The sequence below is a fragment of the Somniosus microcephalus genome, chromosome 3 (genome assembly GCF_052327205.1).
Source record: "Somniosus microcephalus isolate GS21.2 chromosome 3, FLI_Smic_1.0, whole genome shotgun sequence".
In the NCBI taxonomy this organism is placed as follows: Eukaryota; Metazoa; Chordata; class Chondrichthyes; order Squaliformes; family Somniosidae; genus Somniosus; species Somniosus microcephalus.
The window spans coordinates 15,189,849-15,216,875 of record NC_140989.1 but is presented as its reverse complement, the minus strand read 5'-3'; positions in this window follow the sequence as shown (position 1 = coordinate 15,216,875).

Sequence of the window (27,027 nt, the reverse complement as noted above, 5' to 3'; positions counted from 1 at the left end):
TTTAATCCGAAGAAGGGCGTTCCGGTGATGACTGCGCAACGACTACAAAGATGGTCACTTTTTCTAGGGGCGCACCACTATGAGATTGAATATAAGAGCACGAAACAGCATGGAAATGCTGATGGGCTATCACGCCTGCCACTGACTACTGCGGAGGAAGCACCAGCAGTGGATCCTGTCGAAATATTCCATTCGACTATAGTTGAATACCTACCGGTAACTAACGCTTGTATCGAAAAGGAAACCCGAAATGACCCGACACTGTCTCGGGTATATGATTTGACGGTGAAGGGATGACCAGCACATGGTGACTCACTGTTGCCAGCATTCTCGACAAGGAGAGAACAGCTGTCAGTGTGCCGGGGGACCTTGATGTGTGGATCCCGAGTGGTAATTCCACCCAAGTTAAGGGATAGAGTGCTCAATGAGCTTCATGAGGGTCATCTGGGAGGGGTAAAAATGAAAAGCCTAGCCAGGGCTTATGTGTGGTGGCCGGGAATTGATAAACAAATTGAGGACCTGACTAAGAGCTGCTCAGGATGCCAGAAAGTCCAAAATGCACCACCACAGGCCCCTCTACACCCATGGGAGTGGCCCTCATCTCCATGGCAACGGGTGCATATTGATTTTGCTGGTCCATTCATGGACTCAATGTTTTTAATAGCCGTGGATGCGCACTCGAAATGGCCTGAGGTCATCAAAATGTCCTCCACCACCACAGAGAAAACTATTGCAGTCCTACGGACCATTTTTGCCAGGAATGGCTTGCCAGAACAGATTTGCTCTGACAACGGACCACAATTTTTGCCCGAAGAGTTCCGGAGGTTCTTGAAAATGAATGGGGTAAGGCATTACACATCCGCCCCGTATCATCCAGCCACAAATGGATTGGCTGAGAGGTTCATACAAACCTTTAAGAAGGCAATACAGGCTATGTACAATGACAACATTCCACTGCAGCACAAGGTGGACAATTTCCTGTTCGCCTACCGGAATGCGACACATGCAGTCACCAACCAGGCCCCAGCCATGATGTTCTTTAACCGAAGGTTAAGATCTCGCCTGGATTTGCTCAGATCAAACGTACGAAGAGATGTTGAGAGTAAGCAATTCCAGCACATCCATGAGAAGCCAACAAGGAGCTTCAATGTAGGGCAACCAGTCTTGGCCCGCGACTACCAAACAGAAAAATGGCAGCCAGGAACGATATGCACACGGCAGGGCCCACTAATGTACACAGTGGACGTTGGGGAGAGCATCGTGAGACACCATGCTGACCAGATCCTAGAGTCACAGGAACAAGTCAACCCCATGCCTCGCCCATACGTACCTGGTGATGAACCTGACGTCCATGTTGCATCTACCCCAGAAACAGTAGCATCGGAAGCTGATGAACCAACCGATGACAGGGGGCCAGAATCGCCTCTGCAACAAGAGCAAGACACTCGGGAAAGGCGCTATCCAGAAAGGATCAGGAAGCCTCCCCAAAGACTGAATTTATAAATAGACTATTTTCAGCTAATGTTGCATGTTAAAAGTGTTAATTGTAATTAGTTTGATATTTAATTTTTAAATGAGTGTTATGGTACTGTTAATCTAAAAGGGGAGGATTTGTAATGTATATACCTTTAAGGGGGGAACTATCTTGTGAAGAAGGCCCAGCAGTGCCTATATTTCCTAAGGAGGCTGAAGGGATGTAACCTGTCACCCCTGATCCTCTCTAACTTTTACCGCTGCACAATAGAGAGCATCCTGACAAACTGTATCACAGTATGGTATGGCAGCTGTAGCTACTATGACCGGAAAGCCCTGCAGCGGGTAGTCAAAACTGCCCAACGCATTACCGGCACCCGGCTACCGACCATAGAGCACATATACCAGAAACGCTGTTTACGGAGGTCACGGTCCATCATCAAAGACCCTACCCACCCCAGCCACAGTCTGTTCGCCCTCCTGCCATCTGGGAGATGCTACAGATGCATTCACACCCGTAAGACCAGATTTAGGAACAGCTTCTTTCCCAGGGCTGTCATCCTACTGAACTCCACAAATAAACTCTAAAGCCTGCACATCTGCCAATGCACTTTATTATGGTTATGTTTATGTTAATGTATTACAAGCCAAATGTATGTTGAATGTTTAAATGTCTTAATCTAAATGTACACTCTCGGGAGCCGCAAGCCTACATTTCGTTGTACTGCACTTGTGCACTAACAATGAAAATAAAAGTTGATTTGATTTTTTTGATTTGATTTGATCTTTTACAGCTCATGTATACTGCAGTACCGGCAGTGACCACACCTGTATATAGCACTGAGTAGTAATCTGTACAGATCAGTTCCCGTGTGAGCCACGTTGAGTAAACACCTGTTGTACCATTCTCCTGCAGTCTGTGTCTTATTATACACAGACACAACATTAGTGACACTGTAAACACAGCGGGGAGGTTCCCTCTGGTCTGTGTGTGTGTGTTAGTGACACTGTAAACACAGTGGGGAGATTCCCTCTGGTCTGTGTGTGTGTCAGCGACACTGTAAACACAGTGGGGAGATTCCCTCTGGATTGTGTTTGTGTCTATTAGTGACACTGTAAACAAAGCGGGGAGATTCCCTCTGGTCTGTGTGTGTGTCTATTAGTGACACTGTAAACAAAGCGGGGAGATTCCCTCTGGTCTGTGTGTGTGTCTGTTAGTGACACTGTAAACACAGCGCAGAGATTCCCTCTGGTCTTTGTGTGTGTGTTAGTGCCACTGTAAAAACAGCGGGGAGATTCCTTCTGGTCTTTGGGTGTCTTAGTGAAACTGTAAACACAGCGGGGAGATTCCCTCTGGTCTGTGTGTGTGTTGGTGACACTGTAAACACAGCGGGGAGATTCGCTCTGGGCTGTGTGTGTGTTAGTGACACTCTAAACACAGCGGGGAGATTCCCTCTGGTCTGTGTGTGTGTGTGTGTGTGTGTGTTAGTGTTACATAGTTATGTTGGGACTACATTGTACAAGTGTACTAACACTCAAATCAAGTGTAGCAGCACTACGATGCTGGGAAAGTAGTGCGCAGGCGCCGCACAGGGCATTTGGAAATATCACCTCGCACCATGCAGCAGGCAGCCATTACAACACAAATAAAACAGTAGTTATAAATAAAACTACCAAGTCCAGAGTCGTCTGTACAAAGCACTACGAGTGCTAGAAGACATAACATGGTGGCAGCGGTATAAGTGAGTAAAACTTACCCAAATAAAAATGATATCAGATTGAAGAAAGAAATTTAAAAGTAAACTCTGCAGCGTTGTAACTGCGAATCGTACGGGCAGCTAAAATGGCGGCGTCCAATGCACTGACCGCGAATATGCTCCCCATCATGAACTGGGAAGCCAACGATATCGTGGAAGCTTTCCGGAAATTTAAGCAAAAATGCGAGCTTACATTTAAAAGTTTCCTGAAAGGCTCCTCCGACGAGGAAAAAGTCAGCTATATTCTACTGTGGGCGGGAGAAAAAGGCTTAGATCTCTATAACAGCTGGAGTTTATCCGAAGAGGATAAAACAAACCCTACAGAGATTTGTGAAAAGTTCAGTAACCATCTTGAACCTAAATCAAACCACCGCATACACAGGTATAAATTCCAAAGCATAAGACAGGAACCTGGTGAAACGGCTGACAATTTCCTGACGAGATTAAAAAACGAAGCCAGCAAATGCAAGTTTACGGAACTAGAAGAAAGGCTGGTAGACCAATTAATATGGGAATCAGCACATACAGAAGTGCAAAAAGAACTAATGGGAAAAGAAATGCTCGGAATATCAGAAGCCATAGATACAGCGAGGGCTCACGAACCCACAAAACAACAGATGAAAACACTGAATACTCATACAGCTGACGTGCGGACAACTCCCGAACCAGATCACAGAGTAGATGCAGTGCACGAAAAGCACAGCACACAAAAACAACTTTATGACAGCAGGAAGAATACGTGTAGAAACTGCGGAAGACAACACGACTACACAGACAGAAGAAAATGCCCAGCGTATGGAACAAGCTGCAACACGTGTGGTAAAGCAAACCACTGGCAAAAGATGTGCAGAGCTAAAAGAGAGGGGCTACAAACCAAAAGCAGAGGTGGGCAGCAGAACCAACAAAAGAAAAACAAAATCCATACCATGGGTGAGCAAGATGACGAAGACTGCGGGTACGACAAAGCTCTGAACATTGAAACCATAAAGGTTCTCTTACATGAAATGTCCAGAGCGGAAAGCACCCCAAAGAAAGAATGACACACTATCATCCAGATTAAAAAGAGGATCGAAGGACAGCCCACAACCGTCAATCTAAAAGTAAAGTTGGACACAGGAGCTCAGAGCAACATCCTTCCACTGAGGCTATACAAGAGGATCTTCCCCGAAAACTTGGGTGAAGATAGATACCCGAAAAGAGGATGTTTAAAAGCAAACAACATCACGCTGACAGCATATGGGGGGAGCGAGATCAGACAACTCGGAACAACCTATATAAAAGGAACACACAAAAGCAGAAAAATCAACTGGATGTTCTATGTGACCGACTCCGAGGGACCGGCGATCCTGGGATGAAACAGCTGCGAGAAGCTGGGGTTAATCTCGGTAAACCACGAACTAACAAGAACATCACTGAAAGTCGACAGCAACACCCCACTGGAGAATCGTCCACAAATCATGGACACGAAACATTAGATGGACATGTATCCAGAGTGTTTTGATGACACTGTAGGATGCTTCGGGGAGTTCAAGTACCACATAACAATAGATCCAGAGGTAAAACCCTTCATCCACGCTCCAAGAAAAATGCCCATCAAGCTGAAAGAATAATTATAAAGAGAACAAATGGTCTCCACATGCTGCATATGCCAGAAATACCGAAACACACAGCAGAAGGAGGAGATGATTCAAATGGAACTACCCCCGAGACCATGGCACATGGTCGGAACAGATCTGCTCCTGTGCAACCAGGAGTGGTACATCATAGTAGCAGACTACTACTCAAAATTTCCTTTTGTCAGAAGGATAAATGACATGAGAGCCACAACAATCACAAAAATTGCGAAAAACCTATTCGCAGAACAGGGCATCCCAGAGAAAGTCATCTGCGACAATGGGACACAATTCACCTCCAGCGACTTCAGAGCACTGGCTGGAAAATACGGATTTAAAATAATTACCTCATCCCCACATTACCCAAGGGGACACGGATTTATCGAAAGACAGATCCAAACAGTCAAAAGAGTTCTCATTAAAAGCAAGGAGATGGGAGAAGACCAAGACCTCGCCCTTTTGGCAATCAGATCGATACCTTTGAGAGCAGACTCAAAATCACCAGCAGAACTACTAAACGGTAGAAAATACAAAACAACTCTACCAGCAAATATATATCCTCCCCAGGACCAAGAGGACGTTCAGCAGAAGCTGATGGAAACACAAGCTACGGGGAGCACACACTGCAACAAGCATGCAAAACCACTACCGGAGCTGCTAAATGGGCAATCAGTGCATATACAAGATCCGTTGTTGAGAACATGGAGTCCAGCCAAGGTTATTGGAAAAGCTAATACTCCAAGATCTTAGTTGGTAGAGACAGAACCTGGAAACCAATACAGGCGAAACAGGATCCATATCAGACCCTCACCAGAAGCTGTCAAACAGCGGACAACATTAACAGCAGTTACGGTACCAGACACGGAAAACAATATAACGCCAGAAACAAACACCTCAAATACAACAACTGCAAACATGCACTCTCCAGAGCCAAACATGACAGCACCGGCAACAAGAAATGAGCACACCAAAACACCGCAGAAAGGAATAGTTACAGCCAAGTCCACAAGATGGAGGAGTAACATACAACCACCTGAGCGGCATCACGAATAATTATAAAGACAATTATAATTCGCACACAACAGTAAAACAACATGGACAAATATCTGTACATAAATTGAGCAAAGAAGCTCATGTTCTGTATTTTTGTTGACGTTATTCAACTGGAAACATTGTAAAATAGAAAAATTGATGTAATTAGTTTTGTTGGGAAAGAGGGATGTTGCATACTTATGTTGGGACTACATTGTACAAGTGCACTAACACTCAAATCAAGTGTAGGAGCACTACGATGCTGGGAAAGTAGTGCGAAGGCGCTGCACAGGGCACTTGAAAATATCACCCCACACCATGCGGCAGGCAGCCATTACAACACGAATAAAACAGTAGTTATAAATACAAACTACTGAGTCCAGAGTCGTCTGTACAAAGCACTACGAGCGCTAGAAGACAAAACAGTTAGTGATACTGTAAACACAGCGGGGAGATTCACTCTGGTCTGTGTCTGTGTGTTAGTGACAAAGTGAACACAGCCGGGAGATTCCCTCTGGTCAGTGTGTGTGTTAGTGACAAAGTGAACACAGTGGGGAGATTCTCTCTGGTCTCTGTGTGTGTGTTATTGACACTGTAAACACAGCGGGGAGATTCCCTCTGGTCTGTGTGTGTGTGTTATTGACACTGTAAACACAGCGAGGAGATTACCTCTGGTCTGTGTGTGTGTTAGTGACACTGTAAACACAGCGGGGAGATTCCCTCTGGTCAGTGTGTGTGTGTTAGTGACACTGTAAACACAGCGTGGAGATTCCCTCTGGTCTGTGTGTGTGTGTTAGTGACACTGTAAACACAGCGAGGAGATTCCCTCTGGTCTGTGTGTGTGTTAGTGACACTGTAAACACAGCGGGGAGATGCCCTCTGGTCTGTGTGTGTGTTAGTGACACTGTAAACACAGCGGGGAGATTCCCTCTGGTCTGTGTGTGTGTTAGTGACACTGTAAACACAGCGGGGAGATTCCCTCTGGTCTGTGTGTGTGTGTTAGTGACACTGTAAACACAGCGGGGAGATTCCCTCTGGTCTGTGTGTGTGTGTTAGTGACACTGTAAACACATAGGTGAGATTCCCTCTGGACTGTGTGTGTGTGTTAGTGACACTGTAAACACAGCGGGGAGATTCCCTCTGGTCTGTGTGTGTGTGTTAGTGACACTGTAAACACAGTGGGGAGATTCCCTCTGGCCTGTGTGTGTGTGTTCGTGACACTGTAAACACAGCGGGGAGATTCCCTCTGGTCTGTGTGTGTGTGTTAGTGACACTGTAAACACAGCGGGGAGATTCCCTCTGGTCTGTGTGTGTGTGTTCGTGACACTGTAAACACAGCGAGGAGATTCCCTCTGGTCTGTGTGTGTGTGTTAGGGACACTGTAAACACAGCGAGGAGATTCCCTCTGCTCTGTGTGTGTGTGTTAGTGACACTGTAAACACAGCACGAAGATTCCCTCTGGTCTGTGAGAGTGTTAGTGACTCTGTAAACACAGCGGGGAGATTCCCTCTGGTCTGTGAGAGTGTTAGTGAAACTGTAAACACAGCGGGGAGATTCCCTCTGGTCCGTGTGTGTGTGTTAGTGACACTGTAAACACAGCGGGAAGATTCCCTCTGGTCTGTGAGAGTGTTAGTGACACTGTAAACACAGCGGGGAGATTCCCTCTGGGCTGTGTGTGTGTGTTACTGACACTGTAAACACAGCGGGGAGATTCCCTCTGGTCCGTGAAAGTGTTAGTGACACTGTGAACACAGCGGGGAGATTCCCTCTCGTCCATGTGTATGTGTTAGTGACACTGTAAACACAGCGGGAAGATTCCCTCTGGTCTGTGAGAGTGTTAGTGACACTGTAAACACAGCGGGGAGATTCCCTCTGGTCTGTGTGTGTGTGTTAGTGACACTGTAAACACAGCGGGGAGATTCCCTCTGGTCTCTCTGTGTGTGTTAGTGACACTGTAAACACAGCGGGAGATTCCCTCTGGTCTGTGTGTGTGTGTTAGTGACACGGTTAACACAGCGGGGAGATTCCCTTTGGTCTGTGTGTGTGTGTTAGTGACACTGTAAACACAGCGGGGAGATTCCCTCTGGTTTGTGTTTGTGTGTTAGTGACACTGTAAATACAGCGGGGAGATTCCCTTTGGTCTGTGTGTGTGTGTTAGTGACACTGTAAACACAGTGGGGAGATTCCCTCTGGTCTGTGTGTGTTTGTTAGTTACACTCTAAACACAGCGGGGAGATTCCCTCTGGTCTGTGTGTGTGTGTTAGTGACACTGTAAACACAGCGGGGAGATTCCCTCTGGTCTGTGTGTGTGTGTTTGTGACACTGTAAACGCAGCGGGGAGATTCCCTCTGGTCTTTGTGTGTGTGTTAGTGACACTGTAAACACAGCGGGGAGATTCCCCCTGGTCTCTGTGTGTGTGTTAGTGACACTGTAAACACAGTGGGGAGATTCCCCCTGGTCTCTGTGTGTGTGTTAGTGAAATGATGAAGAGTAGGTTGCCTTTCAAAAGCTAGGCTTTATTAACCTTAAAAACCAGCAGTACATAATAAACACCCAGTCTCCACCAAACCGTGGAGAACTGAATTTAAGATGGCCACCACCGTTCACATGACATCAACTAACCAATAAGTTTACAGCATATATCTCAAGGCAGGAAAACAGGCAACCAATTACAATGCTTCTTATAAAACAAGAATAATCACCACATTCACCCCTCCTTTTAAAATATACTTCAACCTAGGTAGCCTTTACAGTTTACAATTAATTATTTATGACTAAAACAATACATGTATAATACCTTCAACAATTTAAAAATTTTACTGTTAAATTATTTTAAAAGTCAATTTTTAATCGGTCAACCGGATATCTTGTTCGTGTCGACCTTCTTAGCCTTGGTGGAGTTCCTTGCCCTCCCACACCAGGAGACACAGAAATATCTTCTGCAGGGAGGCTATCAATATCCCGATTATCAATGGTATCCGAATTGGAAATCCCATTAGAAGGTAAACTGGGAAGGTCATGAACATCCATCGGGGGCAGACTAAGAGAATTGTAAGTGTCTGCAATAGGATTGGAAATATTCGTAGTATCTGTGACGACATCAACATTATCTGAATTATGGCTATTGTTAATGTCCTCAGAAGAGGGCTGGCCACCACAAGGAGCTAAGTCTTTAACTGAAACCGTACTTTCTTTCCCATCTTGGAATCGAATGTGAGCATATTGGGAATTCGCCTCCAATAGCTCCACCTCCTCCACTAAAGGATCATACTTTGACAGTCTAACATGGCATCGAAGCAGCACAGGTCCCTGCATAGTAAGCCATGAAGGTACCGAATATCCCGTAGTGGATCTCCACGGATAGTTAAAGAGCCTTTCATGGGGAGTCACACTAGTAGCCGTTGAAAGCAATGATCTAATGGAATGCAGGGCATCAGGCAATATCATTTCCCACTGTGTATTCTTAAGGTTCCGGGATGTCAAAGCCAACATAACTGCCTTCCAGATTACCCCATTGTATCATTCACACTGTCCATTACCCTGGGGATTATACGGGGTAGTTCTGCTAGTAGAAATTCCCCGACTCTGGAGGTATTCCTTCAACTGGGAAGACATAAAAGAACTTCCCTGATCTGAATGGATATACGCAGGCATCCCAAAGATGACAAAAAGTTGAGTCAGACATTTGATAACTGTAGCAGCTGATACATCTGCACAAGGAAAAGCAAAACGGAACCTTGAAAACTCATCCACAACAGTAAATATATATCGATTCTGAGTCGTTGAAGGAAGAGGCCCCTTAAAATCAACGCTTAGACGTTCAAAGGGAGAAGTAGCCTTTATAAGATGAGCTCGTTGAGGCTTAAAGAAATTCGGTTTACACCAGGCGCAGACAGAGCATGATGAAGTCATCCGCTTGACATCTTCAACTGAAAAGGGCAAATTCTTACTGCGTACGAAGTGTATCATCCTCATAGCACCAGGATGGCACAAAGCATTATGAAGATTAATAAGCGTATCTCCGTGAATCACAGAACAATAAGCCCTCGACAGCGCGTCAGCGGCAACATTATCCTTCCCCGGACGATAAACTATATCAAAATGGTAGCATGCCAACTCAATCCTCCACCTCATTATTTTATCATTCTTAATCTTTCCAAAATGTTTGACATCAAACATGAAGGACACAGATTTTTGGTCAGTTACTAACGTAAAATGTCGCCCAGATAAATAATGTCTCCATTTACGCAGTGCTTCTACTATTGCGTACGCCTCTTTCTCTATTGATGAATGTCTCTTCTCACTATTGTTCAGAGTACATGAGAAAAAGGCCACAGGTCTTCCATTTTGGTTCAGGGTAGCCCCAATTGCAAAATCGGAAGCGTCCGTCTCAATCACAAAGGGAACCTGCTCATCAATAGAATGCACAACTGCTCCAAGGATAACCTTTTTAAGATTATCAAAACACATCCTGGCCTCCCATGATAGAGGATATGTCGTAACCTGAATAAGGGGCCGGATCTTCTGCGAGAAGTTTGTAATCCAATTAGAATAATAAGAAAACAGTCCATCAACTCGTTGCAAGGCCTTAGAATTAGTAGGGCAAGGTAAATCAATCAGTGGTCACAGCCGTTCTGGATCTGGTTTACTCTTATTTCCCGAGATAATATACCCCAGTAAATTTACCTCAGTGGTCAAAAAGATACACTTCTCTTTATTAAAAGTTAAGCCAACTTTTTCCACAGCTTGAAGGAATCTTTCTAAATTAAAATCATGCTCCACCCTTGATTTGCCACACACCGTGATGTCATCTAAATATGAAAAGGTGTCAGAGAGAGAGTTATCACTTATAAAAGCATCCATTGCCCGTTGAAAACAGGCGACACCGTTAGTAACACCGAATGGTACTCGGCAAAACTGGTACAGCTTTCCGCCAGCTTCAAAGGCCGTATATGGTTGGTCCCTCTTAGCGATAGGAATCTGATGATAAGCACTCTTCAGGTCAATAGTGCTAAAAACCTTATATTGAGATACTTTATTGATAAGCTCATCAATCTTAGGCAGGGGGTACGCATCTAATTGAGTATACCTGTTAATAGTTTGAGAGTAGTCTATCACCATTCGCTTCTTATGTCTCTCATTAGTGGTGACAACTACCTGTGCCCGCCAGGGCAAAAAACTAGGTTCAATGATTCCTTCCGATAAAAGACGTTGAACTTCAGAATTAATAAATTCTTTATCCTGACTGCTATACCTTCTTGACTTGGTAGCAATTGGCTTACAGTCCGGCATCAAATTGGAAAAAAGTGATAATGGAGAAATAGATAAAGAAGTTAATCCACAAATAGACAAAGGTGGCTTAGTTCCTCCGAAAGAAAGACTGAGAGACTCATGTAATTGAAGCACATCATGACCAATCAAAATATCCGCACAGAGATTAGGCAGAACAGATAGGCGTATATCAGTATACGTATTACCTAGGAGAATTAATTTCACAAGGCAACAACCAGCTACTTGTGAGGTGAGAGTTGTCTGAGCCATACACACCTGATAGGAAACAGGCGAAATTTTCAAGCGCTTCTCCCTCACAAACTGAAGACTTATAAAGCTCTCAGTACTGCCCGTATCTATAAGGGCTTTCACTTCTAACCCATTAACTTGGGCCATAACTATAGCTTTGTTTAGGCCATGGGCAAAGGCGGCAGAAACTGATGCAATAAACGCCCTATCTAAAGGCTGAATGGTCGCAGAGGAGGCAACCGATTTGCAAACACGTGCGTAATGACCTCCCTTGCCGCATTTACTACACACAGCCTCCCGGGCAGGGCACTTCAGACGGGGGTGCCGGGCGTTCCCGCAAAAATAACACTTCTGAATCCTAGAGGCAACAGCTGCCGAAGTAGAAACTGTTTCGGAATCTGGTAAACCACTCCTATTAAGTCCACATAATTCCTTTTCATCCGGAACTGCCGAAACCACGGTCGCAGGCCGATCAAAAAGAGCATAAGAATCCGAACTTCTCTGAGCCAAATCCAATGTAGAGGCTTGCTCAAAAGCACTCTTAAGATCCAAGGTCTTATTTTCTAATAACCGCTGACGAATTGATCTAGACAGTAATCCATTAATAAATGCATCCCGTACCGACTCTTCCTTATGTTCTTCTGCCGACACGGCCTTATAATTACAGTTAGCACCAAGGCGCCGGAGTGCCTGTAAATAAGCATCCAAGGATTCTCCCGCCTGCTGCCTACGTGCAGATAAAAGATGACGTGCAAATACCTCATTTTTGGGTTTAACAAAAAAAAATTCCAACGTAGCAATAGCCAATTCATAAGTTTCACAGTCCAAAATATACTTGTACACATCCGGAGCAATGTACTTGATTAGTATATCCAACTTTAGAGATTGCTGATCCAACACACCCAAAAAGTTTTTAAATGTATGATACCAATGTTTCCATTGATCATCCACTCCTGCAGAATTAGGGTCAGCATTAAATCGTTCCGGTCGAAGATATCGTTCCATTATAGCAAAAGGTTAATAAATTGAAATGAAGAGTAGGTTGCCTTTCAAAAGCTAGGCTTTATTAGCCTTAAAAACCAGCAGTACATATTAAACACCTGTGATGAAACATGCCATTCATCACTCATCTGTATTCTCTGTGTGTGATTGTGCCTGTGACTGTGGTTTAGTTTCAGTTTCATTTCCCTTACCTCAGTTCCATTTCCTCACCTGTATTTTATTGTGTGTAGGGCTCCGCCCATACCTGGCCCCTACTAAAGCAGGCCCAGCGTGTCTCACATCCAGTACAGCCGACCTCTGGATGGGAGACACTTCTCCACTGTGTGTTACCTTTAAGTTAAAAAAGCCTTGCTTTGTTCAGTTAACATTGAGTCTCGGATTTATTGAGGCACATCAATTTTATTAACTTATTTTTCAACACAATGGATCAACTCTTGAAATCCGAACGTTTGGATTTGGACCAGCATGGTTCGGACGCATCGGTATGCTTCGGACACTGGTTTAAGTGTATGGAATTCTTCCTGGACAATTCCGCAGCCATCACAGGCGCTACGGACGCTGAAAGTATGAAACTCGGAATCCTGCGGAATTGGGTAAGCCACCGGGTTTACCCCCTCATCCAAGACGCCGACACGTACCCGGCCGCCTGTGACATCTTAAAGGTGCATTACCAGCAGCCTACGAATGAGGTGTATGCTAGGCATCTGCTCGCTACTCGCGCACAGCGACCTGGGGAATCGCTGGATGAGTTCCTACTCACCCTGAAAACGCTTGGCAAAGACTGCAAGTGCCAAGATGTAAAAGCCGCAGTGTACACTGACGAGCTTGTTCGTGATGCCTTTATCACAGGCCTCAGCTCCACTTACATCCAGCAGAGACTACTGGAGAAAACGGGATTGGACCTGAAACAGGCTGTGGACACAGCGTGATCCCTGGATGTGGCCCAGAGAAACTCGGACGCCTACTCTTCAGTCCGCGCCGCCCACGCAGCCACGTGTGCACCAAGGGCGTTGCCATCTTGGAAGGCACCTTCCCCGCCCGGCAGCCCGACACCGTCGGGGCCCCGCTCTCCCCCCAGAAGCCCTACGACAGCCGTGACGCATCGGGGCCCCAACTGCTACCTCTGCGGACAGCCGAAACACACCAGAAACCTGTGCCCGGCGAAAGGCACCACCTGCTTCAAGTGCAGTAAGAAGGGGCACTTCGGGAAGGTGTGCAGAGAGAACCCCGCCGGAAAACCCGCCACTGCCGCGTGTGCGCCGTGGGAGTGGCCATCTTGGACGCCATCTTGCCCGACCTCGTGGGGTCCGCCATCTTGTGAGCAGAGAGCGTGGACGCCATCTTGTCTCGATCAGGGCCCTACAGTGGCATCGGTCACAGTGGACCAGACCAGGCCGCACCCGCTATCCAAATCAATGGTGGACATCGAGGTACACGGGTGCGGGGTTAAAGGTTTAATTGACAGTGGAAGTACGAAGAGTTTTATCCACCCTGAACTAGCACAACAACTCTCTCTAACGGTGGTCCCTACTCGGGGTACCATCTCTATGGTTGATAAAACCCAGACATCGACCATTATGGGTTACTGCGCGGTACAATTGTCCGTTAACGGAACTGTATACGATAATTTTAAATTACTAATCATGAAGAATCTATGTGCGAGCGTGATCTTGGGCCTGGATTTCCAGTGCCACCACCAAAGCATCACGCTCAATTACGGTGGGTCCCAGCCGCCCCTCACAGTGTGCGGCCTGGCTACCCTGAAGGTAAAGCCGCCATCGCTATTCGCGAACCTTACCCCTAACTGCCGGCCAATAGCGACCAAAAGCAGGAGGTACAGCTGGGAGGACAGGTGGTTTATCGCGACCGAGGTAGACAGGCTCCTGAAGGAGCGCATTATTGAACGCAGCAACAGCCCGTGGCGCGCCCAAGTGGTGGTGGTGAGGGGTAGCGAGAAGAAATGGATGGTGATCAACTATAGCCAAATGATCAACAGGTACACCCAACTAGATGCCTACCCACTACCTCGCATATCAGAAATGGTGAACCAAATCGCCCAATACCGGGTGTTCTCCACCATCGACCTCAAGTCAGCATACCACCAGCTCCCTATCAGACCAGAGGACCGCCCGTACACCGCCTTCGAGGCGAACGGACGCCTCTACCAATTCCTCAGAATCCCCTTTGGGGTGACGAATGGGGTCTCGGTCTTTCAGAGGGAGATGGACCGCATGGTCGATGACCATCACTTGCAGGCAACCTTCCCCTACCTCGACAACGTCACCATCTGCGGTCACAACCAGCAGGATCACGACTCGAACCTCGAGAGGTTCCTGAAAACCGCACAAAAACTCAACCTCACTTACAACGAGGACAGGTGCATTTACAACACCACGCGCCTCTGCATACCAGGCAGCGTGGTGGAGAATGGGGAAGTCGGACCAGACCCCGACCGATTGAGCCCCCTACGGGAGCTGCCCCTGCCCAACACTCCCAAAGCCCTGAAAAGGTGCCTGGGGTTATTTTCTTATTATTCCCAATGGGCCCCCAACTACTCCGACAAAGCCCGCCCCCTCTTGAAAGCATCCTCTTTTCTGCTCTCTGCTGAGGCCCACGCCGCCTTCAAAAGCATTAAGCGGGTTATTGAGCGGGCCACGCTACAGGCAGTGGACGAGAACACTCCCTTTCAAGTGGAAAGTGATGCGTCTGACTTTGCCTTGGCGGCCACCCTCAACCAGGCGGGGCGGCCCGTAGCTTTCTTCTCGAGGACCCTCCAAGGGCCCGAGATCAGACACTCCTCCGTGGAAAAGGAGGCCCAAGCCATCGTGGAGGCAGTGCGCCACTGGCGCCACTACCTAGCCAGCAAACGCTTCACCCTACTTACCGACCAGCGGTCGGTAGCGTTTATGTTTAATAATAAACAGAAGGGGAAGATTAAAAATGATAAGATTCTCAGGTGGCGGATCGAGCTCTCCACCTTCGAGTATGACATCATTTACCGGCCAGGGGCCCTTAACGAATCCCCCGACGCCCTCTCACGAGGGATGTGTGCCAACGCCACCGGGGATCAGCTACAGACCCTCCACAACGACCTCTGCCACCCAGGGGTCACACGGCTGTTCCACTTCATAAAGTTCCGCAACTTACCCTACTCGATTGAGGAAGTTCGGTCTCTGACCAGGAACTGCCGCACTTGCGCTGAGTGCAAGCCTCGGTTCTACCGCCCAGATAGAGCCCACTTAATCAAAGCTACACGGCCCTTTGAGCGGCTCAGCTTAGATTTCAAGGGCCCCCTCCCGTCAGCCGACCGCAATGTTTACTTCCTGAACATTGTGGGCGAATACTCCCGTTTCCCATTCGCCTTCCCCTGCCCAGACATGACCAGCGCCACGGTCATTAAATGCCTCAACAGCCTGTTCTGCCTGTTCGGTATGCCGAGCTACATCCATACGGATAGGGGGGCGTCCTTCATGAGCGAAGAGCTACGCCAGTACATGCTGTCCAGGGGGATCGCCACAAGCCATACCACCAGCTACAACCCCCAGGGTAACGGCCAGGTGGAGCGAGAGAACGGGACAGTATGGAAAGCAGTCACTCTAGCTCTAAGGACCAAGGGCCTCCCTATCTCCCGCTGGCAGGAAGTCCTCCCAGATGTGCTCCATTCGATACGGTCGCTATTGTGTACTGCCACGAAAGCCACGCCTCATGAACGAATGTTTGTTTTTCCCCGGAAATCCACCTCAGGCGTATCCATGCCGTCATGGCTCTCCACCCCAGGTCCGGTATTTGTACGAAGGCATGTGAGGGGCCACAAGACGGACCCTCTCGTGGTGTCAGTGCACCTACTCCATGCCAACCCCTAATACGCGTATGTCCGGCACGCCGACGGAAGGGAGGACACCGTGTCCATAAAAGACGTCGCCCCAGCCGGTAACGACAACAACCACAACAACGATCACAGCAACTCTTACCCACCCACTACTCTTTCATCACCCCTGGAAGAACATCGACCAACAGTACCCCCACCAACCACCCCTTCAACAACCCTGGTGGCGCCCCCGGCAGAGACCCAGGAGGCCACCGGGGACACCCAGCCGACACCCGCAGCACCACAACAGCCACGTCGGTCACAGAGGACTATCAAACCCCCGAACAGACTAAATCTAAAGAAGGGGTGAATGTGATGAAATATGCCATTCATCACTCATCTGTATTCTCTGTGTGTGATTGTGCCTGTGACTGTGGTTTAGTTTCAGTTTCATTTCCCTTACCTCAGTTCCATTTCCTCACCTGTATTTTATTGTGTGCAGGGCTCTGCCCATACCTGGCCCCTACTTAAGCAGGCCCAGCATGTCTCACATCCAGTACAGCCGACCTCTGGATTGGAGACACTTCTCCATTGTGTGTTACCTTCTAAGTTAATAAAAGCCTTGCTTTGTTCAGTTAACATTCAGTCTCGGATTTATTGAGGCACATCAACACCCAGTCTCCACCAAACTGTGGAGAACTGAATTTAAGATGGCCACCACCGGTCACATGACATCAACTAACCAAAAAGTTTACAGCATATATCTCAAGGCAGGAAAACAGGCAACCAATTACAATGCTTCTTATGAAACAAGAATAATCACCACAGTTAGTCACACTGTAAACACAGCGGGGCGATTCCCTCCGGTCCGTGTGTGTGTTAGTGACACTGTAAACACAGCGTGGAGATTCCCTCTGGTCTGTGTGTGTGTGTTAGTGACACTGTAAACACAGCATTGAGATTCCCCCTGGTCTGTGTGTGTGTTAGTGACACTATAAACACAGCGGGGAGATTCCCTCTGGTCTGTGTGTGTGTGTTAGTGACACTGTAAACACAGCGGGGAGATTCCCTCTGGGCTGTGTGTGTGTTAGTGACACTGTAAACACAGCAGGGAGATTCCCTCTGGTCTGTGTGTGTGTGTTAGTGACACTGTAAACACAGCGGGAAGATTCCCTCTGGTCTGTGTGTGTGTGTTAGTGACACTGTAAACACAGCGGGGAGATTCCCTCTGGTCTGTGTGTGTGTGTGTTAGTGACACTGTAAACACAGTGGGGAGATTCCCTCTGGTCTGTGTGTGTGTGTTAGTGACACTGTAAACACAGCGGGGAGATTCCCTCTGGTCCGTGTGTGTGTGTTAGTGACACTGTAAACGCAGCGGGGAGATTCCCTCTGGTCCGTGTGTGTGTGTTAGTGACAGAGTGAACACAGCGGGGAGATTCCCTCTGGTCTCTGTGTGTGTGTGTTAGTGACACTGTAAACACAGCGGGGAGATTCCCTCTGGTCTGTGTGAGTGTGTGTTAGTGACACTGTAAACACAGCGGGGAGAATCCCTCTGGTCTGTGTGAGTGTGTGTTAGTGACACTGTAAACACAGCGGGGAGATTCCCCCTGGTCCGTGACTGTGTGTTACTGACATTGTTTTACCGGCAGGGGAAGAAGCAGCCCCACCGGTCGTAGCCTCTGAAGGGAATGAGCCCACAACAGAGGTAACAGCCCCACCAGGCACTGAACCCGATTATGGGAAGCCTGTGGGGGAAGTAGCAGCCCCAACGGACATAGGTTCCGACTATGGGGAACCAACAGGGGAGATAGTAGTCCCACTAGCTTTAGGGTTAGGCGCGGTTCACTGCATAGAGGGAAGGGCCATCCTGCCTATGGTATGGGACTCGGAAAAACCCCCGAGTACCGACCCCGTGAGACGGAGTAGCCGAGTCTCACGGCCTGGGACGCCATGGTCCCTGGTACAAATGCTGCCCAGATACCGCAGAAGGCACAGGACATCCAGGATGTAACCTGGCCACCCGGAGACGGGTGGTGCTGTATATAGCTTTGGTTTAAGTTAGTATCTAAGTAACAGGGGTTTTGAGTTTTAAGTTAGTAGTTTGGTTTGGATTTTAGAGCTTTCAAATTTAAATTTGAATAAGATTGCCTTGTAGCCAAGCCAGAGTAAGTTTTCTCAAAGGCAAGGCTGTCGGTTTATGGCCCCTCCAGGAAAAACCAGAAGATGATTGGAGGGATCCTTTTCCTACTCGCCCTACTGGGGGCAAGCACTGGCAAAAGAGGTGATGTCGAGGATGATACGCTTATCAATTAATCCATAAAAAGCGATGAATTAGGATAGTAATGAAAAGGTTTTTATTAACTAAAGAACAGAGCATGCCTCTCGTGGACGACTGGTTCCAAGAAGGAAGTGGGTTGCCGAGCAGCCACCTTTATACCAGGTCATGTAGGCAGAGCCATGGGTGGAGCCAGCTGAGGCATGCATTGGTACACAGTGAGTAGCAAGAGGTAACAATGTGCAATAACGATAACAGTAGTGAACAACAGTGAACAACAATGAAAACGATAACAGTGGTTTACCACATTCACCCCTTGTTTAAAATTGCGTCCGGCGGGGTGAAGTGTACTAAAAGTTCGTGTAGGTAAGTCTATCAGGAGGCCTTGTATGCCGTCCTGATCGTCGTAGCAGCGGCGGCGGTGGTGCAGTATCCAACGTCGAATCTGGTGTCTGAGTGGTCAACGAAGGGTCCTGGGGCTCCGGCATGCCGTCTACAGGGGTTGGGTTGGGAGAAGTGGTGGAGAATAACGGTGGTGATTCAGGGGCGCCCGAGGGTGCGAGGTCTCGTATGGAGACCGTGTCCTCCCGCCCGTCTGGGTATGCCACGTAGGCATACTGGGGGTTGGCGTGTAGGAGGTTCACCCTCTTGACCAGGGGGTCCATTTTATGGGTCCTCACGTGCCTCCGCAGTAGGACGGGCCCAGGAGAAGTCAGCCATGTCGGTAGCGAGGTTCCCGATGTGGACTTCCTGGGGAAAACGAACATTTGCTCATGGGGGGTGGCATTAGTGGCAGTACAAAGCAGTGACCGGATGGAGTGGAGCGCCGCAGGGAGGACCTCCTGCCAGCGAGAGGTCGGAAGGCCCTTAGATTTTAAGGCTAAGAGGACGGCCTTCCAAACCGTCGCGTTCTCTCTTTCCACCTGGCCGTTCCCCCGGGGGTTGTAGCTGGTGGTCCTGCTCGTAGCAATACCTCTCGCGAGCAGGTACTGACGAAGTTCGTCGCTCATGAAAGATGAGCCCCGGTCGCTATGTATATAGCTAGGGAACCCGAACAAGGCAAAGAGGTCATTCAGACATTTAATGACCGTGGTACTGGTCATGTCTGGGCAAGGGATGGCAAAAGGGAAACGGGAGTACTCATCAACTATGTTGAGGAAGTACACGTTGCGGTCAGAGGAAGGGAGAGGCCCCTTAAGGCGTGCTCTGTCTGGCCTATAAAAATGTGGTTTGCATTCGGCACAGATTTGGCAGTTCCTGGTCATAGTCCTGACCTCCTCGATGGAGTAGGGCAGGTTGCGGGCCTTAATGAAGTGGCAGAATCTGGTGACCCCGGGGTGGCAGAGGTCATTGTGGAGGGTCCGCAGTCTATCAACTTGCGCGTTGGCGCATGTACCTCGTGATAGAGCATCTGGGGGCTCATTGAGTTTCCCGGGCCGGTACAAGATATCGTAATTGTAGGTGGAGAGTTCAATTCTCCACCTCAAGATCTTGTCGTTCTTGATTTTGCCCCTCTGCTTATTATTGAACATAAAAGCAACTGAACGCTGGTCAGTGAGAAGGGTAAATTGTTTTCCGGCCAGGTGATGCCTCCAGTGCCGCACCGCTTCCACAATAGCCTGGGCCTCCTTTTCGACAGAGGAGTGTCGAATCTCGGGGCCCTGGAGGGTCCTTGAGAGAAAGGCCACAGGTCTCCCCGCCTGGTTAAGGGTTGCAGCTAGGGCGAAGTCGGATGCATCGCTCTCCACTTGGAAAGGGATGGACTCATCCACTGCGTGCATTGTGGCCTTCGCAATATCACTCTCAATAAGAGTGAAGGCTGCACACGCCTCTGATGTCAGGGGGAAGGAGGTGGACTTGATGAGGGGTCTGGCTTTGTCCGCATAGTTGGGCACCCACTGAGCATAGTAAGAGAAAAACCCCAGGCATCTCTTCAGTGCTTTTTGGCAGTGGGGGAGGGGGAGCTCCATAAGGGGGCGCATTCTGTCGGGGTCGGGGCCGATGACTCCGTTCTCCACTACGCAGCCGAGAATGGCAAGGCGCGTGGTGCGAAACATACATTTCTCCTTATTGTACGTTAGACTCAACCGTTGGGCCGTACGGAGGAATTTCTCTAGATTAACGTCATGGTCCTGCTGGTCGTGGCCGCAGATGGTGACGTTATCCAGATAGGGAAAGGTGGTCTGCAGCGCGTTCTGGTCAACCATCCGGTCCATCTCCCTTTGGAAGACCGAAACCCCATTGGTGACGCCGAAGGGAACCCTAAGGAAGTGGTAGAGGCGGCCGTTTGCCTCGAAGGCAGTATACTGGCGGTCCTCAGGGTGGATAGGGAGTTGGTGGTATGCTGACTTAAGGTCAATGGTGGAGAATACCCTGTATTGCGCAATCTGATTGACCATATCAGATATGCGGGGAAGGGGGTACGCATCCAGCTGAGTGTACCGGTTTATGGTTTGGCTGTAGTCAATGACCAGGCAGTGTTTATTGCCGGTCTTAACGACTACAACCTGGGCTCGCCAGGGGCTGGTGCTCCCTTCGATAATGCCCTCCTTCAGGAGCCGCTCCACCTCAGAGCTAATAAAAGCTCTGTCCCCGGCGCTGTACCGCCTGCTCTTGGTAGCGATGGGTTTACAGTCGCGGGTGAGGTTAGCAAACAAGGGAGGGGGGGAGACTTTGAGTGTGGAAAGACTGCAAATGGTGCGCGGCGGGCGATTTAAAAGCTGTTGGTTGCAGACTGTGAATGGGGGGAGGGGTCCACCGTATGCCAATGTGACACTTTTAAGGTGGCACTGAAAATCCAACCCTAGCAGAACGGCAGCGCAAAGACGGGGCAGGACAAGAAGTTTAAAATTTTTATATTCTGTGCCCCTAACCGAAAGGGTCACCGCACAGTAGCCGCCGACGTCCGTTGAATGGGACTTGGACGCCATAGAAATCCGATGGCGCGTTGGCAGGACCGTGAGGGAGTGGCTACGCACCGTGTCGGGGTGAATAAAACTCTCCGTGCTCCCGCTGTCAAACAGGCAAGTAGTGGCGCGGCCGTTTACCGTAATGTCCATCATGGACCTGGACAGATGATGAGGGAGAGCTTGATCCAGCGTAACGGAGGCCAGTGTATGGCTGAGTGAGCCGATGTGGTCGTCAGGCGAGACGGTGGTCGAGTCCGGAGACAAATGGCGGTTGAGTGCGGCGGACAAAATGGCGGCGGCCATGATTCCGATCCCCACGCGGCCGGAGGTGCACAAAATGGCGGATAAGATGGCTGCCCCCACGGTTCACACGCGGCGCTGCTGGCGTTCGCAGGTTTCCCTCTGCAGGCGTTGGCGTAATGGTCTTTCTTCCCGCAGCCAGAGCAGGTAGCGGTCTTCGCCGGGCAGCGCGCTCTAGGGTGTTTTAACTGGCCACAGAAATAGCATTTTTGGGCCTGGTTACGGGACATTGCTGCAGTAGTTGGTACCGGGGGCGGCGGTCCCAGTTGATTTCGGGACATCGCTGCAGTAGTTGGTACCGGGGGCGGCGGTCCCATGTCCCAAGGTCGCGATGATCATGGCGCAGCACCGTTACGTGAGTATGCTTCGAGGTTTCGGTGGGCCACATCTAATGAGAGCGCAAGGGCTACGGCCGTCTTCAGGTCGAGCTCCCTGCTTTCGAGCAGTCTCTGCCGGGAGTAGTCGGACTGGAGGCCCTTAACGAAGGCATCACAGATAAATCCCTCCGCGTGCGCCGCAGCCGATACCGCCTTACAATCGCATTCCCTGCAGAGTGTCTGTAACGCCCGTAAAAATGCCTCTACCGATTCCCCTGGTTGCTGCCTGCGGGATCCCAGGAGGTGTCTGGCGTAAATCGTATTCACTGGGCGCGTGTATTGCCCTTTTAGCAGGTCGAGAGCCGCCGTGTACGTAGTAGCGTCCCGGATGAGTGTATATACTTGAGGGCTCACCTGGGCGGTCAGAACTTTTAATTTGTTCTCCTCCGATATCACGGCGGAGGCTTCTAGGAAGGATTCAAAGCAGCTCAGCCAATGTTCGAAATTGGTAGATGAACCCGCCGCTTGAGGGTCGAGGTCCAGGCATGCTGGTCTGAGGGCTCGCAGCAACGCCTGCTGTTGTTGCTGTTGTTGCTGCTCAGGTGCCGACATTTTAACTTTTAGTTAATAAAATTGATACGCTTATCAATTAATCCATAAAAAGCGATGAATTAGGATAGTAATGAAAAGGTTTTTATTAACTAAAGAACAGAGCATGCCTCTCATGGACGACTGGTTCCAAGAAGGAAGTGGGTTGCCGAGCAGCCACCATTATACCAGGTCATGTAGGCAGAGCCATGGGTGGAGCCAGCTGAGGCATGCATTGGTACACAGTGAGTAGCAAGAGGTAACAATGTGCAATAACGATAACAGTAGTGAACAACAGTGAACAACAATGAAAACGATAACAGTGGTTTACCACATTCACCCCTTGTTTAAAATTGCGTCCGGCGGGGTGAAGTGTACTAAAAGTTCGTGTAGGTAAGTCTATCAGGAGGCCTTGTATGCCGTCCTGATCGTCGTAGCAGCGGCGGCGGTGGTGCAGTATCCAACGTCGAATCTGGTGTCTGAGTGGTCAACGAAGGGTCCTGGGGCTCCGGCATGCCGTCTACAGGGGTTGGGTTGGGAGAAGTGGTGGAGAATAACGGTGGTGATTCAGGGGCGCCCGAGGGTGCGAGGTCTCGTATGGAGACCGTGTCCTCCCGCCCGTCTGGGTATGCCACGTAGGCATACTGGGGGTTGGCGTGTAGGAGGTTCACCCTCTTGACCAGGGGGTCCATTTTATGGGTCCTCACGTGCCTCCGCAGTAGGACGGGCCCAGGAGAAGTCAGCCATGTCGGTAGCGAGGTTCCCGATGTGGACTTCCTGGGGAAAACGAACATTTGCTCATGGGGGGTGGCATTAGTGGCAGTACAAAGCAGTGACCGGATGGAGTGGAGCGCCGCAGGGAGGACCTCCTGCCAGCGAGAGGTCGGAAGGCCCTTAGATTTTAAGGCTAAGAGGACGGCCTTCCAAACCGTCGCGTTCTCTCTTTCCACCTGGCCGTTCCCCCGGGGGTTGTAGCTGGTGGTCCTGCTCGTAGCAATACCTCTCGCGAGCAGGTACTGACGAAGTTCGTCGCTCATGAAAGATGAGCCCCGGTCGCTATGTATATAGCTAGGGAACCCGAACAAGGCAAAGAGGTCATTCAGACATTTAATGACCGTGGTACTGGTCATGTCTGGGCAAGGGATGGCAAAAGGGAAATGGGAGTACTCATCAACTATGTTGAGGAAGTACACGTTGCGGTCAGAGGAAGGGAGAGGCCCCTTAAGGCGTGCTCTGTCTGGCCTATAAAAATGTGGTTTGCATTCGGCACAGATTTGGCAGTTCCTGGTCATAGTCCTGACCTCCTCGATGGAGTAGGGCAGGTTGCGGGCCTTAATGAAGTGGCAGAATCTGGTGACCCCGGGGTGGCAGAGGTCATTGTGGAGGGTCCGCAGTCTATCAACTTGCGCGTTGGCGCATGTACCTCGTGATAGAGCATCTGGGGGCTCATTGAGTTTCCCGGGCCGGTACAAGATATCGTAATTGTAGGTGGAGAGTTCAATTCTCCACCTCAAGATCTTGTCGTTCTTGATTTTGCCCCTCTGCTTATTATTGAACATAAAAGCAACTGAACGCTGGTCAGTGAGAAGGGTAAATTGTTTTCCGGCCAGGTGATGCCTCCAGTGCCGCACCGCTTCCACAATAGCCTGGGCCTCCTTTTCGACAGAGGAGTGTCGAATCTCGGGGCCCTGGAGGGTCCTTGAGAGAAAGGCCACGGGTCTCCCCGCCTGGTTAAGGGTTGCAGCTAGGGCGAAGTCGGATGCATCGCTCTCCACTTGGAAAGGGATGGACTCATCCACTGCGTGCATTGTGGCCTTCGCAATATCACTCTCAATAAGAGTGAAGGCTGCACACGCCTCTGATGTCAGGGGGAAGGAGGTGGACTTGATGAGGGGTCTGGCTTTGTCCGCATAGTTGGGCACCCACTGAGCATAGTAAGAGAAAAACCCCAGGCATCTCTTCAGTGCTTTTTGGCAGTGGGGGAGGGGGAGCTCCATAAGGGGGCGCATTCTGTCGGGGTCGGGGCCGATGACTCCGTTCTCCACTACGCAGCCGAGAATGGCAAGGCGCGTGGTGCGAAACATACATTTCTCCTTATTGTACGTTAGACTCAACCGTTGGGCCGTACGGAGGAATTTCTCTAGATTAACGTCATGGTCCTGCTGGTCGTGGCCGCAGATGGTGACGTTATCCAGATAGGGAAAGGTGGTCTGCAGCGCGTTCTGGTCAACCATCCGGTCCATCTCCCTTTGGAAGACCGAAACCCCATTGGTGACGCCGAAGGGAACCCTAAGGAAGTGGTAGAGGCGGCCGTTTGCCTCGAAGGCAGTATACTGGCGGTCCTCAGGGTGGATAGGGAGTTGGTGGTATGCTGACTTAAGGTCAATGGTGGAGAATACCCTGTATTGCGCAATCTGATTGACCATATCAGATATGCGGGGAAGGGGGTACGCATCCAGCTGAGTGTACCGGTTTATGGTTTGGCTGTAGTCAATGACCAGGCAGTGTTTATTGCCGGTCTTAACGACTACAACCTGGGCTCGCCAGGGGCTGGTGCTCCCTTCGATAATGCCCTCCTTCAGGAGCCGCTCCACCTCAGAGCTAATAAAAGCTCTGTCCCCGGCGCTGTACCGCCTGCTCTTGGTAGCGATGGGTTTACAGTCGCGGGTGAGGTTAGCAAACAAGGGAGGGGGGGAGACTTTGAGTGTGGAAAGACTGCAAATGGTGCGCGGCGGGCGATTTAAAAGCTGTTGGTTGCAGACTGTGAATGGGGGGAGGGGTCCACCGTATGCCAATGTGACACTTTTAAGGTGGCACTGAAAATCCAACCCTAGCAGAACGGCAGCGCAAAGACGGGGCAGGACAAGAAGTTTAAAATTTTTATATTCTGTGCCCCTAACCGAAAGGGTCACCGCACAGTAGCCGCCGACGTTCGTTGAATGGGACTTGGACGCCATAGAAATCCGATGGCGCGTTGGCAGGACCGTGAGGGAGTGGCTACGCACCGTGTCGGGGTGAATAAAACTCTCCGTGCTCCCGCTGTCAAACAGGCAAGTAGTGGCGCGGCCGTTTACCGTAATGTCCATCATGGACCTGGACAGATGATGAGGGAGAGCTTGATCCAGCGTAACGGAGGCCAGTGTATGGCTGAGTGAGCCGATGTGGTCGTCAGGCGAGACGGTGGTCGAGTCCGGAGACAAATGGCGGTTGAGTGCGGCGGACAAAATGGCGGCGGCCATGATTCCGATCCCCACGCGGCCGGAGGTGCACAAAATGGCGGATAAGATGGCTGCCCCCACGGTTCACACGCGGCGCTGCTGGCGTTCGCAGGTTTCCCTCTGCAGGCGTTGGCGTAATGGCCTTTCTTCCCGCAGCCAGAGCAGGTAGCGGTCTTCGCCGGGCAGCGCGCTCTAGGGTGTTTTAACTGGCCACAGAAATAGCATTTTTGGGCCTGGTTACGGGACATTGCTGCAGTAGTTGGTACCGGGGGCGGTGGTCCCAGTTGATTTCGGGACATCGCTGCAGTAGTTGGTACCGGGGGCGGCGGTCCCATGTCCCAAGGTCGCGATGATCATGGCGCAGCACCGTTACGTGAGTATGCTTCGAGGTTTCGGTGGGCCGCATCTAATGAGAGCGCAAGGGCTACGGCCGTCTTCAGGTCGAGCTCCCTGCTTTCGAGCAGTCTCTGCCAGGAGTAGTCGGACTGGAGGCCCTTAACGAAGGCATCACAGATAAGTCCCTCCGCGTGCGCCGCAGCCGATACCGCCTTACAATCGCATTCCCTGCAGAGTGTCTGTAACGCCCGTAAAAATGCCTCTACCGATTCCCCTGGTTGCTGCCTGCGGGATCCCAGGAGGTGTCTGGCGTAAATCGTATTCACTGGGCGCGTGTATTGCCCTTTTAGCAGGTCGAGAGCCACCGTGTACGTAGTAGCGTCCCGGATGAGTGTATATACTTGAGGGCTCACCTGGGCGGTCAGAACTTTTAATTTGTTCTCCTCCGATATCACGGCGGAGGCTTCTAGGAAGGATTCAAAGCAGCTCAGCCAATGTTCGAAATTGGTAGATGAACCCGCCGCTTGAGGGTCGAGGTCCAGGCATGCTGGTCTGAGGGCTCGCAGCAACGCCTGCTGTTGTTGCTGTTGTTGCTGCTCAGGTGCCGACATTTTAACTTTTAGTTAATAAAATTGATACGCTTATCAATTAATCCATAAAAAGCGATGAATTAGGATCGTAATGAAAAGGTTTTTATTAACTAAAGAACAGAGCATGCCTCTCGTGGACGACTGGTTCCAAGAAGGAAGTGGGTTGCCGAGCAGCCACCTTTATACCAGGTCATGTAGGCGGAGCCATTGGTGGAGCCAGCTGAGGCATGCATTGGTACACAGTGAGTAGCAAGAGGTAACAATGTGCAATAACGATAACAGTAGTGAA